At 40.7% G+C, this 17,622-nt stretch overlaps 1 protein-coding gene across 11 annotated transcripts in view; it reads left to right on the forward strand.

Moving 5' to 3' along the window:
- LOC135234092 (ERC protein 2-like) overlaps positions 1-17,622 on the forward strand; it is a 232,480-nt gene that overhangs the window by 210,775 nt on the left and 4,083 nt on the right. The gene's annotated exons all lie outside the window — the stretch shown is intronic.

Consider the following 17,622-nt stretch of genomic DNA (forward strand, 5'->3'; position numbering starts at 1 on the left):
TCTCTCAACATTCCTCCATTGTTCTGAGTGAACAATATGGAATCTATTATAGTGTGAAATCCTTCAGCACTGGTCAGACATGTGGAATAAGGTAAAAATGGTTCATAAACTTTTCTTTAGAGGTTTTGCTTTGATACATCTGTGCTGATAAAGTCAATATCAACTCCTTACTAATACTGTCCTTTTTTATCATGACCTGTTCTCATTGCATATCAAAGACTCAGAAGAAGATAAAGAAGGTGATATTCAGTTTAAAAAATGCATATGCCAATCCAGTGAAAACACGCTATATCTGTGCATACATCACCATGAGAAGAGGCAGAATGCAGTGTGAGAAAACTGTGAGAGCAGTCTTTAAATTGTATGGCATGGGGAAAGAAGAAATTACACCTTACGCCAAAGCTCATTTCCACAGCAGCTTTCCCAAGCACAGTTTGTTTCTCAGAGAAGAAGAGAGGTTTTTTTCCCTTCTCAACAAAGGCTTCAAATAAATAATCCTTCATTTTTTTCTAATGGTTTTAATCTGCTGGCACCTCACAGGATTTTATTCTACTTTGACAGCTTGCTTACTGAAATAACAACCACCTTCTCAGATGATGAATCATGGCTATTTTATGCCTTGATATTTCTCAGCACTTTTGAAGCTGCCAAAATGGGATTGTGTCTTAACTACCTTAATGCAGACCTAAAATGTTGCTTTTGAGATTGAGGCAAATGGAAGGGGATTTATATTGCTGGGGTATTGGCAGACTTGCCTCACACAGTTTGGTGCTTGTTTCAGTTTTTAAAGTTCAAACTGCTCTGGAATGTCTGGTCTTTAACTCGATACGTGATTTGCTCAAGGTACAGAAGACATACTCTAATAAAATGGGCTTCAGGGAGATCTCATGGTGGTGATGCGGTGTGCTGTAAAACATGTGAAACTTTGTCCATTTTAACTTACAGTATATAGACTGAACATGGGCCAATCTCAATTTTCTGTGGTCAGTGAAATTATAACAAATACTATTTTTTTTGAAAAATGGAGGGCAAGAAGGCAAAGAAAACTATCAATCGATTAATTGACAATTTTTTTTGTTTGAAAAGAAGCTCTGCCAGGAGTCTGTAGAAAATGAGAAACTGTTTTTTTTTCTTTGTACATGGACAGTAAAGCATCTCATCTTACCTGGCCTGGCTTCTGTTGCATTCCTGTTCGTTTTTTTCTCTCTATGGACAACAGAACTGAGCATGCTAGATTGAAGTACTGGCCTCTATCAAGAGAAAAAAAAAACATATTTTATATGTCAAGGACTCTGAGCGGACTCCTTGGATTTGATTTTAAGAAGTCTGCTCTGTATTCACTGTAATAATCATAAATAAAAGATATTTGTTTGCATAAGGCACCACTGTGTTTGCCAAAACTGCTCTATTTCTTACATATTACAACATTAAGACATTAATTATAGTGCAGACAACACCATTATGCTCTATGCTTTTTTATTAAAACTCTAACCATAAAAAGCCTTAACTAAACATTTGTAAATGTGTATGGGCAGACATCAACATTCTTCATCACATCACTTGGTATTTCGCACCAGCCAAAAATATGATTCTGTTCAAATCCATAGACCATAAAAAGATTTCATTTCACTGGGGTATTAGGAGAAAATAAATGAAAAAGCAGATTTCACTTTCACAAAAATGAACAGTGGGTAGAGGGGGTGACTTATACAGTTTTTTTTTAGAACCAAAAAAGGGCAAAAAGGATTTCATTTTTTCTGCTGAATCATGCAGCCTTTACAAATGAAAATATCCACATAAAACATATTCTGTCCTATAAACAAGATTATTATTACAACACTCTAATTGCAATTTAATGTATTAAAAAGATGATATATTTATATATATATATAGTATAATATATATATATATGTGTGTGTGTGTGTGTGTGTGTACACATATATATCATCAGTTTAAAAGGTTAAATAAATGTATTTTCTTTAGTGGTCATTTTGTTAACATCATGTCTTGAGTTTGTCCTACATTTCTGCTGATCCTGTACCTTGATTTTTTCCAGACTGTTAGTGAATCTCAGGGCTGTCTGGGGGGATTTTCAGGCTATAAATGATGTCAAAATAATATTCTTATCTGTATGCGCTTTCAAGCCAGTAGTCCTTGCTGTTTGACTGATCATAAAAATCAAAACTGACTAGCAGGTCTCCGTTCTACATCTAGCAGTAGGGGAATCAAGATAAGTAAGTCTCATAAGCCAGTCAGAAGGGACGTCTCAATTTGCATGTGTAAATTATGGCTCCTGTTTTATGTGTGCGCATTGATTGAGAGTCCTGGGGCTTCGTGTGGACATTGTACAACAGCTGAGAAGGAGACCAGAGCATGTGCAGCTTCTGTGGAGAGCGGGAAGATTTATAGATTGCTTTATTTTATTCAAAATATTTCCAAAACTCTTCACCTTCTCAAAGAATTCCACGCACAGTGGACGCAGCATCTGGCCCAGAAGGGCTCTGCAGTCACTGAGCAATAATATTAAATCTCGGTTTACTGCGTCTCAGCACTTCAGTTTGTTTATACCCGAAATACGGTCATGTCTTTCATGTTTCAGTTAGTCTAGACTCACGGGTGTAAACACAAACTGTACTGCATTCCTTACGGAAGAGTGGATTTTATTCTTCTTTTATGTCAAATTATCATGCCATTTAAATGACAGCATTAAAAGCCCTGCTGCTTAGAGAGATCATAACGAAATAAACTCGACAAATGTAAAATGCCGCCCACAGTGGTAATGCATAAGTCTTGTGTGGTGGATGACGGATCAGGTGGCACTTTCTGGCATCCCACTAGCAGAGTAACCCAGCACGGATTCAGTCAGCGTTCCCATTGATAATATTATGGAATGCTCAAGGATGTTTTCATAATGGTCTTACTTGAAAAACAAAACAAAAGTCCGGAAGGCAATGGCGAAAACGATAGAAGCCGAAACAAAAACAGAAAACAGTAATATATCATGTTAAGGTATTTGTCAGTTCCAGTCTGTTCCTGACTGAAGTTTCAGTTGCTCCCATGATTCCACACTCTGGGTGGTGGTGGGGGGTTGAGAGACCTTACCTACCCATCAAAACCATCCTTAAAAGTAGAAAATGAATTTTACATAGATGAAAAAGTTATTATGCATTTGCCCCTACCTGCTAGCAGTACTGGCCTACACTCTAAAACCTGGTTTTACTGACTGTGGATCACCGGTGATGTCATTACGCCTGTAGTGCCCGTGGTACGTATCTATCTGGCAGTGATGCAGGACCGTTAATGTCAGACAGAGGCACGTTATTTGTTCAGGGCCCCAGGTAACCTTGGGCAGCCATGCACCGTGAAAGGACCACCAGCCTCACCCCATCCAGCCCCATTCACCCCCCCACCCCCCACCCCCCTACCCAGTCCTATGGGATGTCCTGACACAGGGCACCTCTCATTTTCTGGTTATTGCAGGGGAACGGTTTTCCCCCCTCTGCCTTTTTCCTGCCTCACCTCAAGTGCACAGTAATCCCTCAAACCAGTTCTATCACCCAGTGAACTCTGCTCCCCATCCCTGAGGCATCGAGCCCCATTGTCTAGACCCCTGTATCCACTGCCGGACTCATATTAAATTAAGCGTTGTGGCTTAGCTTGGAATGCAAGGACACTTGAAACTGGATTTAAGCGTCATTTCGGTTTTCATTGAATTGTAACAGTATATTGCATTAAAATGTGGGGGCTTTACAAATCCTAACCCCTCCAGCGTGAGGGTTCTGGTGTGTGTTTAGAGTGTGTGTGTGTTGGGGGGGGGGGGGGGTATGGTGGAGGCTTTCTGTCAGCTAAAACATCAAATTGAGTGGTCATTTAGAAAGCGGCCATATTGTTCAATCTGGATCCAATAAAAAGGCTCAGAAAGATTGGCAGATGGCTGAAAACAAGGAATGACATGGATTTCAGCCTCAATTCCTTGGACACTGCCAGCAAATGTCAAGCACTGGTAAACGTGGGTGAATTCTGTTTTAATTGTGAACACTCTGCTCCATAATAGCCTCGCTTTAATTAAGAAGCAAGGCTATTATGAAAGAAAAAAAAGATTTCTATCTGGCGAGATCCCTCACTGGTTTGATTAGAGACAAAATTAGTGTAATGCAAAGTGACGTAGGGTTTTGTTCTTATTTCAGCTGAAATCTGGTTGGGGTTTTTACTTTTTTGCCTTGTGGATTAAGACCCAGAGGAGAATAGAAGGCTACTGAAAGTAATTATGAGGGGTATTTTACCTGACCACGGAGCAGACCGCGTTTGGACTGTCAGTAGGAAGGGTTAGCAAACCAAGTGTGCGCAAGAAGCCCACAAACTGGTAAGCAATGAGACAAGGCTCTACAAAAGCAGAAAGTCGGAGGGAGGACCCATCACAGGCTGCAGAGATTCAGGGAGCTCTTTTCCTTTTTTACTGATATGGAATAGCCCAGGATAATCAGACAGTTTTCAGCTGTGAATCTAGCAAGTACAGGTATGTTTGAGAGTTAGACCCAGCTGGTGGATGCCATGCGTGGGGGGATCTAAGAAAATGAACTTGTGGATATAGTTTATCGATTCAGAATTTAAATGCTGTTTTTGTTGGGTGTTTCTTTTTTTTCCTTTATCGGTTATACCGTATATCAGAAGGTTCTTCTGCACTTTATGGACATCAAAAATCTTTAAGGTACATACATGGTGTGAAGTTATTGCACAGTGTACCCAGTAAGGATACATCTGGGCTTGTGCCAGGGGTATAAACCAAGCTGGTTTGATTAATTATATACTGATTAATTGTCCTTTGGAACATGTTAGGCAGACAGGGATAAAAGTGAAGATAATGTGTGTTACCTGTGTTCCATGTAACATGTTTGTTTGGGCTTCTTGAGTTGTGAATCCTTCTATCTGTTCAGAGAACGTGTACATGCTGTGATCTGGTATTAAATGCTAGCAGTGCCAGTGCTACATGTGGCAAGCAGCTCCACAGGGAAGTGCATAATTTTCCCTAAGTGCATAGGCAGCTGGGCATTAAGTATTATGACTGTGCAGATCAGAGCAGAGTGGAAGGATGTGGCTGCTGGCACCATGCACTTCTGAGGAGAGCATGTTCTTGTCTGTGCTCTCCTGAATTGACGGAGGACATTACAGTGACAAGACAGGCCAAGGAATGCAACTGAACATTCTCAAAGTGGGGAAAGGGGGGAAAGAAATTCATGGTTATAAATCACGCAGCAGCACTCAGAATTCGAACTCTTCTGTGAGGGCACAAAACACAACATACACACAAACACACCCACCCACGCACGCACACTCACATGCACACACATACACACACACTCACACACATTCACACACATATACTCACACACGAACACGCAAACACACACACATACACATACACACACACACACACACACATACACACACAGTTGCCCCCCACCTGGAGTGCCAGTATTAACATCTCTTTCCTAAATGGGTTACTGCTGCTCTGTGGGGGAGAGCGAGTGTTTCCTGTCATTGGAGCTCATGATTTAATTTGGAGTTTGTGGGAGGTTTAAGGTCTTCACATGGGTCATCTTTGATTTCCATGTGTTACTGAAAATGGAAACATATTCCAGTCTCACTCTTTTTTGGAAACACCCTTTGTCTGAATGTAGGCAAAGCTCACTTCATGGAGATTTATCTATTTCCTACCAGAGCACATTATCACATTCCTACCGCAGTGAGAATATACAAATAAAAAGATATCCTCTTCATTCCACCTCCAGTCTATTTGCAACTGTAGTCATTTGATAGGTGCTGAACACTGCTCTTTATCGCTGGAATTTGAACTCACTTTTCAGTTCATCCGAATGCAGATGTCTGTCACGTATGCACGAGAAAGCAGAAAGGGTCATGTGAGGTCATTTCTTTCTATCGGGTTTCTGTCGCTAAATGTAATTTGTTGAGCGGGTGCCTTCCCTGCTCTCCTCATCTTTCTCCCACATACGTGTAAGCCTCACCGCAGATAAACTCTGCTAGTAGGAGTGCTTGCTTGGTCTGTGCGTCCAGGGACATGGTGGGATCTTTTCCCCTTATCATGCCTATGTGCCTTTGATTAGGGCTTTGCTTGCTTGCTTGCGTGAGTGCTGGTCGGGGGAGGGAGGTGCTTGAACAGCGGTTTGACCTGTGGGGGGGTACGGGGAGTGCGGTTGAGAAATGGATCCCCAGCCGGCCCCCCCACCCTGGACCACACTGACCCCTGGCCTGATCTACAAACATGCCGTATTATACAAATGATTGCCCCTTCCTGAAGCCAGCGTTTAAAAATAATGACCCGAACATCCAGAAAGCCCCAGGCCGTGGACCGGCACTATTATTTGGCGTGTGAGGTCAGCGACAGAGTGCTGGAGGCTATGGGACTAGGGAGAGAGCACAAACTTCTTCCTGTTTCACAATCAGAGCGCTTGCCGTCAACTCGCACCAGCTATGGCCTCTGCTTGCAATGGGCCTTTTTCCCTTTTCCTCTCTTTTTTTAATTTTTTTTTTTTACAATTCTTTAAACAAGTTGCATCACGGATTCCATCACGTCATCTTTCGCTGCTGTCTGTGCTTGAAGTGATGTGGTGCTAAGTGGTTGTCTGTGGTACACAACAAGAATGCTCCAGTAATTACAGGTTGAGTACAGAGAACCTGTCTTTCTCAGTCCTTCACTCACTCCTTATGCACAAATCTCTATGTATATTTTACCCATGTATCTTTTTCCCTCTCTTTCTCATCTATACATTTCTCTGCCCGTGTATATTTCTCCCTCTCTCTATGTTTCTGTCTTGCTGACAATTCCCTCTCCAGCTCATGTTAAAAGCTCCTTTTGCCACTCCCTGACAAGAAGAATCAGCAGTTTATATGTTACATGACTGGCAGGTTTGACCGACTAGGCTTAGCTGGATTGCTGGAACAGAGAGTTTTGTGGAAAGGATGGGGGTGGGGTGCTGGGAGCATATGTGCGGCTGTGTGTGTGTGTTTGTCTGTGTTTGCGCTGGCAGATATTTTGCACGAATATCTGACAGGGAAAATACACCTTCACTGTAGGTTTTAGTGTGTTTCATAACAGTGACTACAGTGAATGAAAGCATTATGTCCGCAGATGTATCCTGTGATAAGTGGATAACAGTAGTCTTGGTTGCTTGTGTATCGGATTTATACCCTTAGTCTGTGTTTGACATGGGAAGCAAAGGTTAAAAAGTAATGCGGATCCTTATGGGAAAATCCCCAATGAATCTAGAAGAGATTTTATCTTTCTCGCATAAATCCTACAGAATTTTCTGGTTGAAGAGACGTCATCCCACATGGAACTCCTTGTGAATCACAGGCCGTGTCTGTAGGGTGGTAGTTTGGTGGGGGGTACTTTGTGAGCACGTGTGGCTACTGAAAAGGATCAGTGGCCCCCGTTGATGTCAAAACGAGGAGTTTCCCCAAAACACTCCGGGCTCCCACCTAAAAGGTGAAGCCCTCCACTTTACTCTGTCTGCTTCTCCTCAAGAGCAGATTGAGATCTTAAGTATCAAATTTATTTTCTTAACTGGTTGAAATGATCCTAAATAGATTTGAGATGAAATGTAAATACACTGCCACCCCCACCCCCCCTCCCCCTAACACGCACGCACACACACACACACACACACTGCTGTGCCACTCCCACCTTACATTTGAGGCAGTCCTCCAACATCAAATTCCTGTGGAACAAAATTGCTAAGAAGCAATTTAATAAGCATCTTCATTCAACCTAGAAATGCTTATAGAAAGATTTATATAATTTGAAATAGATGTTGCCTTGGTCAGCTGCCATTTTTTCATGCCTTATAAAAATTCTTCCTTTATAGACTTTGAAATACCCGATGGGACATTCCACAAGAAGGCTGAGACATGTTTTAAGCCATGCATACGGGCGAAGGTTTGAAAAGCGATACGCAGAAACAAGTGCCAAAAGTGAGTCTTGAAAATTCATCAGGAGCCAGTCAACATTGTACATGCAGATTTTCAAAAAGCTGTGATGACAATTCACATTCATGGTCTTATTAAAACTTTCCTTGAGAGAATAAGAAAATGGCCTTAGATTGCAGGCCAACATGTTGGACACACAGGAACTACATTGTAGTTTGTTTCTTATTGTTTCCAGGACTAAGACCTGACACTTTCCCATTTCATAATTTTGCAGGAAAGTCAAATTTATGGAATATGAAATATACATTTCATATATGGCAATGAACAGATGGTAGTTTTCTCCCAATTCACCCCAATTCATGTCCTTATTTCAATCATACTTGAAAACCCCTGGAGCTATAAGGTAATCGTACATGCTGCTTTTGAGGTGCTTGTAATGTATTTTTTTGTTTTAGACCACAAATCCCTGAATGCACCTATTCCTTTCATTGTAAAGCCAGCACATCCTCAGAAAGAAAAAAAATTTTTTAATATCCTTCATAGCTCACAAAACTGTCTGGGTCAATCAAAAAACATGCACTAAAACTAAAATAATAAATAATAAAATCCAGAAAGTGAAATGTTCCTTTAATGTGACCACAATATTTCATGTAAGAACACATGATTGTTTTTTTTTTTTTGTTTTTTGTTTTTTTGTAATGCACATGTTCAGTTATCAAGGGGATTCTGTATTACCCCCTGCCCACACATACATACATACTGTATGAACCAAGTTCCCTCATTACTAGCAGGTTACTGTACCACTGAACATGAATGAATATATAACAGTTCTCAATTTGGACCCAAATGAAAGTTTTGAAAGAGATTAAAGCTTGACTGTTCATGACATTCTGCTGGTAGAGTGTGATAAAATCACATCCTCAAAGAAATGTGCCCCCACACCTTTGGGTCTTATCTCCAACCCCTCCACCCCCCACCCCCAATCCCCCTTTGACGTTCCGCCAACAGAGAGAGTGTCATACAGGTACATCACTTTGCACAGCAATGCATAAGGGCCAACCTTTTGTACTATTAGTATTGTTCAAACACTTGCCGTATCATGTTATGGGAGTGTTTTCAGATTCTCTTTCCAGATGAGGCAGAGATAGGGCTCCTGCTCCACAGCTTTTGGAGTTCTGGTCCTTCCCGCCTCCCGGCTGGGTTGTGATTAAATACTTGCTCGCAGGGCTTTAATGTCGACTCTGGTTTCGCACATCTTGCAGGACGATGCAGGATGTAGGTGTTGGAGGGAGTTTCTTCCAGGGCCTGTTCACCGCAGGAAGGCCAGGGCTGGATTAAGGCATGATGAATGAGAGGAAAGCTAAGAGTTGAAGAAACCGCACACCAAGGTCCTTTACCTGTGAGTGCTCTCTTCTGGAATAGGAGTGCTTAAAAACAGGCTTATTCAGGTCTGGCATACAGAGTACCTTTTCTTTTTACTTTTTTTTTTGCAAGATGGACACATCATGGAATACCTGTGACCAAGACTTTGTTGTAAACTCAGTGTCAGCTTGTGAAGCTGAATGTCTTGTCTGTCCTCTCTGCGTAGCTCGTAGATATTGTATCATTCACCTCTGATTTGTGTTAGTGAATAGCACAGCCAAACTGAATATTAACTGCCCTGTATTTTTCTCTTCAACTGTGGTGGGAATGGATTTTTTTGTTTTTTTGTTTTTTTTAATGATATTGGTCATATCAGTGCTTTAATAACTTGTTGACCTGCATTTTAAAATGCTGTCACATTCCTCTCTGTCTTCCTTCTTTCTTCTTTCCTGTTTCCCAAATGCACTTAAATGTGGGTTTGCGAGTGCACTGAACATAGTTGGCTTGGTCCAGCCCTGGAAGTGAGGCTTGTCCTGGTGGGAGAATTGGCAAAGCTGTAATTTCCTCATTGACACTAATTCAGGAGCCCCTCGTAGACACAGCTGGTTTCCAATGCTGCCTGTACCACCTCCTCAATAACTGAGTGGAGCCCAGCTTCCCATCTATTCCTAATGCACCTAATTATTCTCCTTAGAAATATACATTTAAAGAGAGGGAGTGAAGTAGAATGATACAATTATTTTATTGTTATGGCTCTAGTGTGTGAGTCAGAAACTGTGGTTATGTTAAACTCTTTCACAAAGGGATTGTCTTTTTGCCTTTGATGGTATGAGTTATAAATTAATTTTTGACATTTGCCACTCCCAACATCTTTTGTTATGTGTGTAAATGTCAAAACAACCTGAAATGAGGGAAGGAGTAGCCTCTGCACATTCCTCCCCTATCAGTTATTAATTGGCTAAGCTCTTGAGTTATGTCAGCCTACCACCATCCAACACAATGCCATTTTTTATCTTTTAAAGAAGCTTTTTTTTAGTTGAGTGGATATAGCAAGGGAAAGGGCTAAAGTGAATTTATTTACATTAAACATGAAGATATGAATAAATAACTGAATTAAGAGCTTTTCATTGTTGTGCCTTCATTGTTAGTTTTTAACTTTAGCATTCTTGACTTCTGCTTATTGTATTATATTTGGCTCTCTGATAAAAAAGAGGGATGATCAGCAAAGCTAAACAAGCTACCTGTGCAGCACTTGTCACAACATGATTCTCTGTACCTTGATAGCATTTTAATTAACTCCCTCTAACTACCTCTGATTTATGAAAGCTCTTTGAGGAATCAATAATTAACTCCCCCTAGTGGTGTGTAAATTTAAATTTCATGATCTTGTCAAGAGAGGAAATTCTTAAACAGGAATAACATCCTGAATTTTAGCTTTTAAGTCATTTATACATAGATTTATTTGTTAATGTATGTAAGTGTAAAAGGAACACGCCTCACTGTAAATTCATTCATATAGTAGTATTCGATATGGTATAGTAGTCTTTAAACTAACTTTTCTTTTTAATTTAAATGTTAAGAAGATAATACCTTAAGGTACATTTCCAAACTCTTGTTTCAAAGTTCCACATAAGATTTGTCCTTTCTGTCTACTTTTGTTTTTTTCAGATGAAGGAATTCAAGTAATTAGTTGATGATGGATTCCGTTTTCTTGATGTAATTGCAGAGATGGTTCCAATTTAAATGAAGCTGCACTTTATTTGTCCCATCATTAATTGTCCCAATCCTTGAAAAATCTTTTTCAGATTAATTTAATTGTTAAATAGCAGTTTAGTCTAACATAAAAGGCTTCAAAGGGGGCCGGTTTTGGGAGGGACATAATATTAATGGGCACTGCAAGGAAAAACAGCCATTTTCTTTGCTAATTCAAGCAGCCCTTGAGGCCTTGAGGAATAGAAGCCCTTTACTGTTACTCTCAGGATTAGGCAGGTATTACTTACATAAAAAAGAACTGAAAACAGCTGTAGGGATAATTACCTTGATTCTCAATTACATGCCATGAGGGCCAATATAAAAAATGGAGTTTTGTTTGGGTTTGAGCTGCAGCGCCGACCAAAAGGAAGTTGTAAAAGTCAGGCAAAAAAAAAAAAAAACTCTTGAAGCAATTGTTCCAAAGAAGATATGCCCCTTTCATGAACGGTCTGATGCAGACCACATTTTAGTCAAGTTTGAAAATGCTGAAATTCCTTTCTCTCTCTTCAAATGAAGGTGTAGCTTTTATTCAGTAACGCGCATTGTTGTTCTTATGATCCTCTTACTTTGTGTATTATCTCTCTTTTTCCCGATGTGTCTCCCTCCCTCCCTCCCTCCCTCACTCCATGTCTGTGTCTGTGCCTGTGTGTTAAGGTACCAAAGAGGTCATTACAGAGCTTTTAATCTAAAGAGAGTCCTCGAGAGCTCTGAAAGCAGATTGAGGTTAATGTTCCATAAGATGTACAAAGTCTCCGGTTGTTAGAAAAGATATCATGTTGACTAAGTGTGTATACTTGCTCACTGAAGTTTATCTAAAATCTTGAGAAAAGTTACGATTATTCCAGAAACTGTAATTTGCCCTAATTTTCAAAAACCAATTCCTGGCATTGCTAATTGTGACAGGTTCAGATATGGGGATCAGTGCTTGCCTTGATAGTCATATCTCTGCATAGTGATTTTACACAGCACAAAAGACCTGGCTCTCTTGTTATCTGTTGACAACAATTTGTTTGAAAGAATATGATTTGGTATGATTTTGCTTTTTTTTTTTGCTTGGGATCAATGCAGTCTACAAATGCAAACTATGGTGAACTCTATACTGATGCTAGGCCGCTATCTTTATTCCTGCTCAGGTAGAATCTGCCTCATGCCATCTCATGTTGGTTCCCACAAGCCAGCTGTTGTGCTCTCTCCATGTCTCCCGCTTCGTGTCAGCTGTCTAACGGAAGTGTAGAGTGCTTTTTGTGAAGCTAAAAGACAAGTCCTATAGAGCACCCCACTGGGCATGGAGATCGACACGGAGGGGTCAGTCTTTCTGCCCCAGCCCGGTAATGAGGGTCATCCAGCACACAGCACTCGAAACAGCACAGGCTCAGCATTATGGGAAACACTCCGGAGCATGCTGTTCAGAGGATGCACATACTAATTAGCAAGAATGTGAGTGTGATGAACATTCTGCATGAGGGCTGGGCCTGTTCACCCGGTGACCCTGTGATGCTATGTCCATTTCAGGGGGTCTAAGTGGGGTGAAAGGCTGCATGCTTTACCACTGGTCCGTAGTGCACCGGATGCACTAAACATCCGCTTTCCTGATTTAGATTTACAGCATTGAAAACTTTCATTTGGAAAGTGTGTGGTTGTTAGTGGAGTTTTCATGGACACAACCTCTGCGGCCCCACACTGCACAGCTTGCATACAATCCCCATGCTAGACAGACTGTGATGTTAAAAAATAAATAATAAGCATTGGAGGGGTGGCCCGTTTGGACAGAGAGTGCCACTTGACTCTGAACATGACCCAGTGTGATTGCATCTGCCTCTCAGCTTGGCTGCTTCATTCCCTTTGAAGGCTATTTACTTGGCATGCTGTGTTTGACTATCTCCGGGTAGCAGCTGCGATCAGAGACACAAGCACTGCAACGGGGGGTGTGGGCTTGAACCAAGGCCCAGTGTTCAAAGTCCTGATGCTGCCATTGTATTTCTCATTATTATTATTATTGCCTAAACTGTTCCTCTTGTGTCCCATGGCTGTGGGACATATTAACTCCTGCGTTCCCCTTAAATGGATCTGAGGAGTCAGTACACATGGGCTTTAAGTTGAGCATCAAGATAACACATCACATGGCTGTGGCTACAGTAACCGTTGTTAAAGGAGAGTATATTTCCATTAGGCATATTCAGTTATATTCCGTATATAGACAATGATACATTTTAATATTTTTTTAGATATTTTATAGAGAACATTGTAGACAATGTGTCAGTCATGGTAAAGCATGATGATTTCATCAGACCTTTCAAATAGAAAAATACTGTTGTGACGAAGTCAGTTTCTAAAAAAATGATTCAACACCTTGTATGTGCAATGAAAGATTTGTAATCCATAAAGACTCTGTTGTACCTAGGGACCTGGAATTAAAATATTCTTAGTGCATAACTAGAATCAGCTGTAGTTTCTTTCTTTCTCAGCATTTTTACAGAACATATCCACACTCCTTCCACCAAAATGGCTTATTTTTCATGTCTCTGGTTGGTAGAGTAGGGGAAACTGTGTACCGGTAATTGAATTTAGTGATTTAGAGGGGGGAAAAAACAGACAAGAGTTACAGTATAATTGCTAGTGAAAGACCAAAGTTCAACAAAAAATACATAGGTGGTCTTAAAACTATTCAAGGATCCTTTTTACAAGCAGTTTACATTACTACCACTTAAATGTAAAAAAAAAAAAAAATGAACAGACTGCTTTACTTAAATCCAGTATGCATTTCATAGATATTCAATACCTGGTGACTGAGTTTGGGATTTCACATGCAGATGATCTGGGTTGGCATTTGCTCGACGTGCCTCGAGGTAATGTTTACATTTGTGTCTGCATTTTGAGATAGGGTTCTCTCTGTGCCCCCCCCCTCCCCCCACCCCCCACTAGCACTTGAACATCTGTGTGCAGCTATGGATTTTGTCATCCTTTCTCAAGGTGACTGAATCTCACAGCGGTGAACAATCCCAACACTTCACCATCCTCCACCATCCCTTAGCGTCCTTTAGCGCTCTTCTGGATCTCTGAGCATCTGTCAGCTAGCCTCACCAGACCTTACCAGACCTGTGCTTCCTGCAAATATTAGCACCGCCTGGGCCCCCTCTACTGATGTGGGATCCGCTCTGAGGAAAGCCCTGTGTCTGCAGGCCTCCTCTCCAGCCCCAAACAGTGCCACAAGCCAGCACAGCGGGGGTCTTTTGAGTGCCGCAGACCAGCCACTCGCCAGAGCAAACAGGGCATAACTACTTCCTAATAAGACGCCTGCCATTTGATTGCAGAGTTGACACGGACAATATGCAGATGTTTAACCTTTATGTTACCAAATCCTCCCCCCCGTGAAGTAAACGTCCGTTGTTATTCTGTTTGAGCCGTAATTTATGTTGCTCCATAAACCGGGACTGTGAGAAGGAGGGGGTTGTTGGTTCTGAAAAGTCTCTGTTTTCAGTTCAGTCAGCTTTCAGTCAGACCGAACTCAGCATGTGGACGTCAGCTTCCTCTCGTTTCCTTAAGTGCAAATCTGCACAATCCATTTATACACATTTTCTTTTTGACATTTTTACAATATTCTGGCTAAGATGTGTTGTTAAGGAGCTGTGAGGTTTCTTTTCTGAAGCCAGTAAATCCACACAGAGGGCATGGATGGCTTTACCAGCATATATGAATTAACTTTGTGATGTAATATTTATTCATGCTTATTTTTTCCAGTCACAGTTTTGCAGTTTCTTTGGGTTCAGTTTTGAAGCACTTGGCTAATTTTTCCAAGGAAACGAGAATTAATCTCAAGTTCCCACTAGATGTTAAATGAATAAATAAAATAATGAGGTAGCATGTTGATCATTCCATAGAGCCTCCCAGGGTGCCCTGGAAAGGAACAATATCCTCAATATATTGACTTTGATCAATGTGGTATATCTAATTTATTAAAGAAGAAAACATTAAGCGTCAGCTGATTTAAAACATTAATCTTTACTAAGAACTTAAAGAGTAAAATAATAGCAATAGGCCTGTATTTTTGGTGTAAACAGTACCTGTCGACATTCTGTGATTCTGTAAATCTTCTTTCTAAAGGTATCTTTTGAGAGGATCTTGAAGCACTGTGTTGTTTTTACTTTAGCGCTTAGAAATGTTGGAGCACACCTTAGTAAATCAAGTGAGCTTTTGAAGTGGATTAAAATATGTATGACTTTAGGCTTTTTGGGATGAATATGCACCCACCTGGGTGATCTAACAGTTCACAGTATAAAAATCACTGCACATCAGTTTGGATGGGATTCAGGACATAGCGGGGACACCCCCAAAGGTTCATGGGAAAATAAACATAAAACACCTGTCACCTGAGAAGACCACATTATTATAGCCACAGACAGGAGTAATGTAATGGAAGTGAAGCAGTCAAAGTTGCCCCAACATTGGGTTTGGGTTTACCTAGCTGTATTTGGTCAATGGTGACACAGAAAACCCTCAGTCTCATTCTTCAAACAGTATCTTCACATTAACAACCAAGCCTGAATTCCCTAAAAACATCAGTTACTTTTGATAGTGTTCAATCTGCTCATTTTCTGGTTGACTCACCAATATTCCATCAAAAATTTTGAATATGCGTATTAGGGTGTTTTAGGGACATGGCGGGGCTGGTTCAATAGGCTATTTTATAGGCTGTTGTATTCTGAGAAGCAATGTTTTCATGTTAATTTTCTTCTCTGGTTTTCCGCGTGCGCATGTGTGTGTATGTGTGTGTAACAAATGAGGGCAGTTGGTTTAATTACTTTTCATGTTTATTTATGTGCATAATTGATTACTGCCAGTCTGACCCTGTACTGAGGTTGCAGGGGATATGGACAGAAAGACAGTAAAGGAGCTTGTCAAATTCCATGAGTTCTCTCTGGGTAAGGCATAAACAACTTCTCATTTATCCTCTTTTTAAGTTGTCTTAAAATGGCACTGATTTTAAATCATCAGCAATGTTGTGGTTATTTTGAAAGCAATGCGCACAGCCATGGGGGCGCCTTTTTTTAAACACAACCTGCAGGAAAGCGCTTGACTTCGTTGGTAACTGCCTTATGGCCAAAAATGAACACATTCCAATCGAATTTGCAACAAACGAGCACTTAATGTTTCCATTAATGCCAAACACGTTTAACAAATTTTTAACAAGGAGCGCTGGCATGGTTCCAAACTGCTAGAGGGACATAGCAGGAATGCCATAAACTTAAACAAGCTTCTTTTTTTAAAGAACTTTAATTCATTCATCCATCATAGACAGAGTGCTTTTTGTATATTTTTTTTTCTCTGTACCATACCTGTTTTTGAGGTGTACAATGAGGAAACTCTTTCTGGAAACTGCCTATAAACAGTACAGTCACCTCACGATCAGCTCGATCTATGCGTGATGTCATCCTTACTTCGTTTTGAAATGTGCCAAACCTTTTTTTGTAAATATTCTTCATTTTTAAAATGAGAAGACCAGTTTCCAGCTAGGGACCCCTGAGGCCACTGGCAGAAAATTCCATTGGCAGTTCCATGAGAACATGTGTAGTTTGGAACCATGTGTCTCTTTGCCATCGCCCTATATGTTGGTGCATGCGCCATGATAAGAAGAACAAACCAAAGACAGTCACTGAGTGTCAGGCTATACCTTCTAATTGTCCATTAAAATATAGCACTGTGGGGGTAGCTGGAGAAGATACGAAAAGGCTAATATATTAGGTGCAATATTCATGAGTTACTGCCCTACTGTAATTCAATCGCATCACCAAAATGAAATAACTAAGCATGTCAAAAGCCTGACTTTGATCCCAGAAGCAATAAAGTAACCTCCAGAGATGAGATTTTGGGATCACTGGGCTGGTTTCTCAAGAGATGGCAGTTTGTGTGTTGCTGTGGAATTTAAGGAGCGGTTTGCTGCCTGCTGGGATTTTCAAAACTTAATACCACAGCTCGCCTGGAAACCCGTTTCCGAGTGATAAAACATTTTTCTTTTCTCTGGGGTTTAGCTAATTAGCCCATCCGTAACACAGGTGGCATGTGTGACAGGTTAGGAAATGGTATTTCTGCTCTCTTTTGAACTGTTGTATCTTGTGGTTATCTTGTGTTCACGCCTTGAACAATTGGCGAGCATATGGACCCCAATCCTACTCTACCCCATATGTCAGAAGTTGCATAGATATTTACTGCTGTTGCTAACCCTGCTCTGCTTACTGAGGTGCTTGATTTCCATAACCTGCTATTTAATGAGAACCATTGAGTCCCTGATGTGGAAATATATGGGATTCCACTGGCTGAATGAAAGACCAATTGGCCACTGCAGTTAGGATATGTTCATTAGTATAGGATCATGGGGTCTTCACCACCCAATATGCAGATTTCATATTGATTGCCTTGTCTGCTTATAGTTTCAAAGACAGAGAGCAGTCAATTTAACATCTTTGAGTGTGAATGAAAATGAACTCAAAGAATGGGATACAGTGACATGCAGTAACTTGTTGTATATTCATTGCCTCATACTTCTATCCAGTTTAGAACTCAGTATTG

This window comes from Anguilla rostrata, chromosome 11 (genome assembly GCF_018555375.3).
Source record: "Anguilla rostrata isolate EN2019 chromosome 11, ASM1855537v3, whole genome shotgun sequence".
NCBI lineage: Eukaryota > Metazoa > Chordata > Actinopteri > Anguilliformes > Anguillidae > Anguilla > Anguilla rostrata.